An 8,759-nucleotide genomic window follows, 5' to 3' on the forward strand; every position below is an offset into this window, starting at 1 on the left:
TAAAACAGGATTAACAATATCAAGTATGGAAACATTTGACCTATGAATTCCCAAATGCCAGACCATAAATAGGACTGATCCAAAATATCATGAACTGTAATTCCATGGCATCATTTCAATAGACATGCATAGCTTTTATGTGAGGACAGGATTCTTTGATAAAATATGTCTAAGAAGCTGTGAGTTCAATAAAGCTAAAGCTTCTTTACTGTAGGATTCCTCAGAGCCTTTTTTCTGCCAGTATGGTTGGTGTCTCCAAGAAGGAAAAGGACATGTTCTGTTTCCTAAATTTATATGACCATAGGAACTTTTTGGCAGGGAGCACATCTATGGAGCATATTTTGGGAAACATTAAGGCACAGAGACTTAGACACAGAGGGACTCTGCCTGTAGATGGAGCCAAAGGCTCCAATTCCCACCTAGGTTGGCAGATTTCTGGTAAAACAAGAAAGGTCATTTACATTGCTAATTTCTCCCTATATCTTTAATTATCAACTAATCTTTTTTTTTAACTGATCTTTTTTTTTTTACTGTTTATTTTTTGAGAGAGAGAGAGAGACAGAGTGTGAGCAGGGGAGGGGCAGAGAGAGAGGGAGACACAGAATCTGAAGCAGGCTCCAGGCTCTGAGCTGTTAGTACAGAGCCTGAAGCAGAGCTCAAACTCACAGACCGTGAGATCATGACCTGAGCTGAAGTCAGATGCTTAACCGACTGAGCCACCCAGGCGCCCCTTAACTGATCATTTTTTTAAAAACAGACTTAATATTTTTAAGATTTCATTTTTAAGTAATCTCTACACCCAACACGGGGCTTGAATCCACAACCCTGAGTTCAAGAGTCACATGCTCCACTGACTAAGCCATACAGGTACCCCCCCAAAAAAGACTTAGTTTTTTAGGTTTAGGTTCTTAGCAAATTAAGTGGAAGATACAGAGATTTCCCATATGCCCTCTGTCATCACACAAGCATTGCTTCCTCCATTATCAACATCCCCCACCAGAGTGGCGCATTTATGACAACTGATGAACCTACATTGACACATCATTATCATCCAAAGTCCATAGTTTATATTAGGGTTCACTGTATTGTACTTTCTATGGATTTGGTCAAATGTATAATAACACATGTCCACCAACTGATTATATATATATATATATATATATATATATATATATGTGTGTGTGTGTGTGTGTGTGTGTGTGTGTGTATATATATACACACACACACACACACACACACACACACACACACATATATATATACACACACACATATAAAACATGTGGCTCATACTTCTTTTTTTTTAATTTTTTTAATGTTTCTTTTTGAGGTTGGGGAGGGTCAAAGAGAAAGGGAGACAGAAGACCCGAAGTGGGGTCCATACTGACAGCACAGAGCCTGATATAGAGTTCAAACTGATGAACTGTGAGATCATGATCTGAGCTGAAATCAAGAGTCAGATGCTCAACCGAGCCACCCAGGTGCCCCTGTTTGTTTGTTTTTAGTTATTCATCAAAGTTTAGAGAATATATTGTATCCTTTAAAAGAACTGGATGCTGCTTCCTTTCCAACCAGGGCCTGGCAGAATGGTTCCCACAAAGAAGGGTGGCCAGAAGAAGAAGGGCCATTCCACCATCAACGAGGTAGTGACCAGAGAATATACCACCAATGGTTATCCGCGCTGATATAAGCTTATGCAAGAAGAAATATTTCTTGTTACTCATACTAGCATTATTCACAAGCACACCTATGGAGTGGGTTTCAAGAAGACACTCGCAGAGATCTGGAAATTTGCCATGAAGGAAATGAGGACTCAAGACATGCACATTCACACCAGTCAGTGCTCAACAATGCTGTCTGAGCCAAATGAATAAGGAATGTTCCATACTGTATCCACATGCGGTTGTCCAGAAAATGTAAGGAGGATGAAGATTCGCCAAACAAGCTCTTTACGTTAGTTATCTATGTACCTGTCACCACCTTAAAAAATCTACAGACAGTTAATGTGGATGAGAACTAACCAATGATTGTCAAATAAAGGCATAAACTAAAAAAAGAAAAAATATTTTTTTTTTTTTTTTTTTTTAAATAGGGGCACCCGGTAGCTCAGTTGGTTGAGAGGCTGACTCTTGATTTCAGCTCAGGTCACGATCCCAGGGTTGTGGGATCCAGGCTCACATCAAGCTCAGTGCTGAGCATGGAGTCTGCTTGATATTCTCCCTCTCTCTCCCTCTGCCCCTCCTGGCTCATGCATATTCTCTCTCTCTCTCTCTCTCTCTCTCTCTCTCTCTCTCTCTCTCTCAAATTAAATAAATAAATGAATAAATAAATGAATGAATGAAGAAATAAATACATAATTTAAAAAAAGAACTGGATGCTATTTTTTAAGGTTTATTTACTTATTTTGAAGCACCCCACACAATGAATGAAAAAAGACCCATTTAAAGGCACATTATTGTGAAATTTAGTACTTCAGTCATTAAAAAATAGTCTAAAAGCTTCCAGAGTGGGAACATATCACAAATAAAAGAATGAGAAAAGGGGCGCCTGGGTGGCGCAGTCGGTTAAGCGTCCGACTTCAGCCAGGTCACGATCTCGCGGTCCGTGAGTTCGAGCCCCGCGTCAGGCTCTGGGCTGATGGCTCGGAGCCTGGAGCCTGTTTCCGATTCTGTGTCTCCCTCTCTCTCTGCCCCTCCCCCGTTCATGCTCTGTCTCTCTCTGTCCCAAAAATAAATAAAAAACGTTGAAAAAAAAATTAAAAAAAAAAAAAAAAAGAATGAGAAAAAAATACTATTGGCCTCTAAGGATGCCTGGGTGGCTCAGTCAGTTAAACGTTCAACTTTGGCTCAAGTCATGATATCGTGGTTTGTGAGTTCGACCCCCATGTTGAGTTCCACATTGGGCTCTGTGCTGACAGCTCAAAGCCTGAAGCCTGCTTCAGATTCTGTCTCCCTCTCTCTCAAAAATAAATAAACATTAACAAATTATTTCAAAAATAGTGTTGGCCTCTCAAAAAAAAAAAAAGTTGAAATCTGGAAGTTAATGAAGACATACCTTCAAAAAATTCCAAGAAAAAATTATCAACTTAGAATTCTATGCTTAGTGAAACTATTAATCATGTTTGAGGGTAAAGACATTTTTAAGGCTGAATGGTCTCAAAATTTACCTCATGAATCTGCTTTCTCTTTCTACTAGGAGAATGCAGGCAAGTGAGAAAGTAAAACAAAGAGAAAGACCTAGATCCAGTAAACAGAGAACCAATATACGTGATACACAAAGGGATTTTCCAAGATGATAGTAAAGGGAAGTCCCTGCATGACAGCTGTGGAGCAGGCCCATAAAGCAAACAATCCACATCAAAGGAGAATGGAGGACTTTTCTCCTAGAGAAAATGGATCTGATGCATTAACTGTGAAAGACTCTATTTCTCTGCCACAAATATAGTGGTTCTCCCCATGATGCCCTTCCTTCCAGAGCCCCTTTCTAAGAATATAGATCCCTGCCTCATTATGTCAAGCTTAGCCAAGGACCTATTTGGCTCATTACATTGTGAGTGAAAGTGATAAATAACTTCATAGTAGAAACACTAAGAGCCAGTCTGCCACATGTCCTTTGCCGCCTGCCACAGACCAGCCATGTTCCACAGAGGATGCTCTTCATTGGGTCTCAGGAGTGAAGACAGTATGCAGCCAACCTGTGGCAGATTTATATCATGAGAAAAACAAACAAACAAACAAACAAACAAACAATGTTGCTCTAGAAAATCACTGGCATTTGGGGGTAATTCGTTATCAGAGCATGACCTAGAATGTGCTGATTGATACTTTCTCTGAAACTTTAAAAAAAAATTTAATGTTTATTTATTTTTGAGACAGAGAGAGACAGAGCATGAGCAGGGGAGGGTCAGAGAGAGAGGGAGACACAGAATCGGAAGCAGGCTCCAGGCTCTGAGCTGTCAGCACAGAGTCCAACACAAGGCTCAAACTCATCAACTGATGAGATCATGACCTGAGCCGAAGTCAGATGCTCATCCGACTGAGCCACCCAGGCACCCCTCTCTGAAACTTTTCAAGCATGCGGAAAACTGTATTGTCAGGGGAAGAATTAGTGATCAGTATCTACAAAATTAAGCAATTACATTCATTATTTTAAAAATATTTATTGAATTCTTACTATATGTCAGGGATTCTTTCTATGCACTAGGAATATAACAAGTAAAAATATTAAAGAGGCAATTACTAATATCAAAAAATGATTATAAGAAAGGAATAACACAGTAAAGAAAATCATTAATAAAACGTAATGGCAACATACTGAATGGAAGAAAATATTTGCAAATCATGTATCTGATGAAAGGTTAATAGCCAAAATACATAAAGAACTCATACAATTCAACAGCAAAAAAACAAACAATCCAATTTAAAAATGGGCAGAGGGGCACCTGGATGGCTCAGTTGGTTGGGTGATCGACTTTGGCTCAGGTCATGATCTTGCTGTTCCCAAGTTTGAGCCCCACGTCAGGCTCTGTGCTGACAGCTCAAAGCCTGAGCCTGTTTCGGATTCTGTGTCTCCCTGTCTTTCTTTCTTCCCATTCCCGGTTTGCGCTCTCTCTCTCAAAAGTCAATAAACATTAAAAAAATAATAAATAAATAAATAAATAAATAAACAAATAAATAAATAAAATGGGCAGAGGATCTGAATCTTTACAAAGAAGATACACAGATGAACAACAGGTACATGAAAAGATGCTCAACATCCCTAATTATCAGGGAAATGCAAATCAAAACTACAATGAGATGTCACTTCATACCTGTTAGAATGGCTATTATCAAAACGACAAGAAATGGCAAAGGGAAACATGTGCACTGTTGGTGGAAATGTAAATTTGTGCAGCCACTATTTCCTTAAAAAATTGAAAACAGGGGCTCCTGGCTGGTTTGGTGGGTAGAGCACGTGACTCTTGATCTTGGGGTTGTGAGTTCAAGCCTTACACTGGGCATAGAGATTACTTTAAAAAAATTAGGGGTGCCTGGGTGGCTCTGTTGGTTGAGCACCCCACTCTTGATTTTGGCTGAGGTCATGATCCCAGTGTTATGGGATTGAGCCCCCATGTTGGCCTCTGAGCTGAGTGTGGAGCCTGCTTGAGATTCTCTCTCTCTCTCTCTCTCTCTCTCTCTCTCTCTCCCTCCGCCCTTCTCCCGAACTTGCATGCTCTCTCTCTCTCTTAAATAAATAAATAAATAAATAAGGGCACATAGGTGGCTCAGTCAAACGTCTGACTCTTGGTTTTGGCTCAGGTCATGATCTCACAGTTCACAGGTTGAACCTGCTTGGGATTCTTTGTCTCCTTCTCTCTCTGCTCCTTTCTGCCTCTCTCTCTCTCTCTCTCTCTCTCTCTCTCTCTCTCAAAAATACATAAATAAACATTGAAAAAAAACCCTAACTAAATAAATAAAAATAAAACTAGCAGGAAGGCGATGGGCAAAATGAGTGAAGAGTGTGGGAGGTAAAGGCTTTCAGATATGGTGTGAATAAGTCACAGAAATAAAGGCACAGCATAAGGAATATAGTCAACGGTATTGTAATAATGGTTGTGTTGTGACAGATGGTGCAGCTACGCTTACGGAGAGTGCAGCATAAAGTATAATCACTTTATACTTTAAATACTTGTTGAACCACTATGTTATACACCTGAAAATTATGTAACATTGTATGTCAAGTATACTTCAGAAAAACAGCAACAACAACAAAAGGACTACCATATCATCCAGCAGCAATTCCACTTCTGGATATTCATTCAAAGGAAATGAGAACATTAATCCAAAAAGATACCTGCAGGGGTGCCTGGTTGGCTCAGTTGCTAGAGCATGTGACTCCTGTTGTTGGGGTCATGAGTTCTGACCCCATGTTGAGTATAGAACAACAACAGCAGCAACAACAACAAAATATATATATATAAAGATACCAGAATATGCATGTTCATTACAGCATTATTTACAATAGCCAAGACATGGAAGCAGCCTAATGGATGGATAAAGAAAATGTGATACATATAATGGACTATTATTCAGCCATAAAAAAAGAACAAAATCTTGCCATTTGTGACAACATGGATGGACCTGGAAGGCATTATGCTAAGTAAAATAAGTCAGAAAGACAAATACCATATGAGTTCACTTGCATGTGGTATCTAGAAAAACAACACCCAAAAAGCCAAACTCATAGATACAGAAAACAGATTTGTGGTTGTCAGAGGTAAGTGATGGGGGCTTATTTATTTTATAACTGGAGAAATTTATACTTTTTAAAAAAATGTTTATTTATTTTTGAGAGAGAGAGATAGAGAGCAGGAGAGGGACAGAGAGGGAGGGAGACACAGAATCCAAAGCAGGCTCCAGGCTCCGAGCTGTCAGCACAGAGCCTGATGCGGGGCTCAAACCCACAAACTGTGAGATCATGACTTGAGCTAAAGTTGGACGCTGAACCGACTGAGCCACCAGGCGCCCCAGAAATTTATACTTTTCGATCACCTTCACTCATTTTGCCTACCCCCTACTTCCCTCCCCATATGGTATAATACAATATAACTTCCAGTTATAAAATAAGAAAGCCTTGGGGATGTAACATGCAGCACAGTAACTATAGTTAATACCGTATCGCATATTTGAAAGTTGCTAAGAGAACAGATCCCTACAAGTTATCATCACAAGGAAAAAAATTTGTTACTGTGTGATGATGAATGTTAACTAGACTTACGTTGATCATTTCATAATGTATACGTATATTGGTCATACTTGTACACCTGAAAATAACACAATGTTATGTCAATTATATCTCAAGAAAAAGTTAAAAAGACATAGCCATTAGCCATGGCAGGGCTGCCTTCAAGTGCTTCCCTGCTGCCTCCCTCCCCACTCCCCAGGTGTCCATTCATTCATATTAACATTCATCCACAACCAGGGTGCCTGGGTGGCTGAGCTGGTTAAGTGTCCCACCTTTGATTTCGGCTCAGGTCATGATCTCATGGTTCATGTGTTTAAGCCCCACTCTGGGCTCTGTGCTGAGAGCACGAAGTCTGCTTGGGATTCTCTCTCTCCCTCTCTCTCTGCCCTTCCCCCACTTGTGTTCTCCCTTTCTTTCTCTCTCTCAAAATAAATGAATAAACATTAAAAAAAAGATCTAGGGGCACCTGGTGGTTCAGTCAGTTAAGCATCCAACTTCGGCTCATGTCATGATCTCACAGTTTGTGAGTTCGAGCCCACATCAGTCTCTGTGCTGACAGCTTAGAGCCTGGAGCCTGTTTCAGATTCTGTGTCTCCTCCTCTCTCTGCCCCTCTCCCACTCCCACTCTGTCTCTCTCTCTCTCTCTCTCTCTCTCTCTCTCAAAAATAAACATTGAAAAAAAACACCTAAAACGTTGGTCTACAGTCTCACAGACTGAAATATTTTAGATTAACTCCATGCACAAATTCGTATCTCTTATCTGCCATACAAACAATCCTGCAGATTTTCTCTGCCCATTAAAACCCCAACTTCATTTTCATTATGTTGGGAAACTCTTTGCCAATTCCATATGGTCCTGATGGGGTTGTGAACTCATGGTCACAGGGGCAGTCATGAGACCCAGGCCTACCAAAGTCCCCCACTACCCTGCCCTCAGTGATGATTGAGGTGTGCTACAAACTACAATCCAAAAAAGACCAAGCATAGTCAGCTCTAAGATAACCATGCAAACACTAGAGAAGAGACCTGTTTTCTTGGAGTCACTAGGCTGGGAAGATGTAACTGTCAGTGACCCTCTTCCCCACCATTTGGAGAGAATCTGCCTGTAGAATAAAGCCACACAGAAGGGAAGACGGCCCTACCTACCCTCTTTGAGCCTGCCTCCCGCTGTTATGAAGCCACTACCACTCCAGACTCTTCTGTTTCAGAAACCAAACAGTTTTAGCTGCTTTATTTAAAACAAAAATAGCCCTAATGCAAGGCCCAGGTCCAGCTTGAAATGTGAAAGGATATTTACAAGTGTAAAACTATTCTAATCTGAAATTTCTTTTTGATGACTGGGAGATCTGTCACTGATCTCAAAACAATTCTCTCAAAACAATAAATGGGTCATGAGCCCATTTATTATTTATTCTAAATAGGAATTGTAGTTCCTCTTAATTTTTAAATTATTTCCCCTCTTTCTGCAAAAAAAAAAAAAAAAATGTACATTTTGCTGTTGTTCCCTTGCTGTAGTCTCCCTGACAAATGTTTATCCTCCTGATACTGAGTTACAGCTGAAAATTGCTTTGTCTTGCAACTTCCTAGACTGATGTTCGAAAGAGAAATAACATTTCTGGTAACCTAAGAAACTTGGAAGTGAGTTAAAACAGTCATCCTCAAACCTGGCTGTGTGTCAGAATCATCTGGGGGAGCTTTATTCCCCTAAAGTATGAATTCTGACTCCATTCCAAATCTTACTGGAAGGGGATTGAGTTGAACTGATTTAACACTCAGTAATGCTGTATTGAACCAAGTCATAATTTTTTCTTAAAGAGACAAAGATATAAAACAGAATCTCTTTCCTTTCTGTTACTGGAAGGCACGAATGAGCTCATGAAAGTCTCCCTTTCTTAACTCTAGAGAACAAACTGATGGTTACCAGGGGGCTGTGGGGTGAAATAGGTGATGGGGATTAAGGAGGGCATTTGTCTGTGAAGAGCATTGGGTGATGTATGAAATTGTTGTATCACCATATTGTACACCTGGAACTAATA

General features: G+C 40.1%; 1 pseudogene; it reads left to right on the forward strand.

Annotated features, from left to right (window-relative positions):
• Positions 1-1,476: 1,476 nt before the first annotated feature.
• Positions 1,477-2,024, forward strand: LOC102964031 (annotated as a pseudogene).
• Positions 2,025-8,759: the final 6,735 nt, after the last annotated feature.

This window comes from Panthera tigris, chromosome F2 (assembly GCF_018350195.1).
Source record: "Panthera tigris isolate Pti1 chromosome F2, P.tigris_Pti1_mat1.1, whole genome shotgun sequence".
NCBI classification, from domain to species: Eukaryota; Metazoa; Chordata; class Mammalia; order Carnivora; family Felidae; genus Panthera; species Panthera tigris.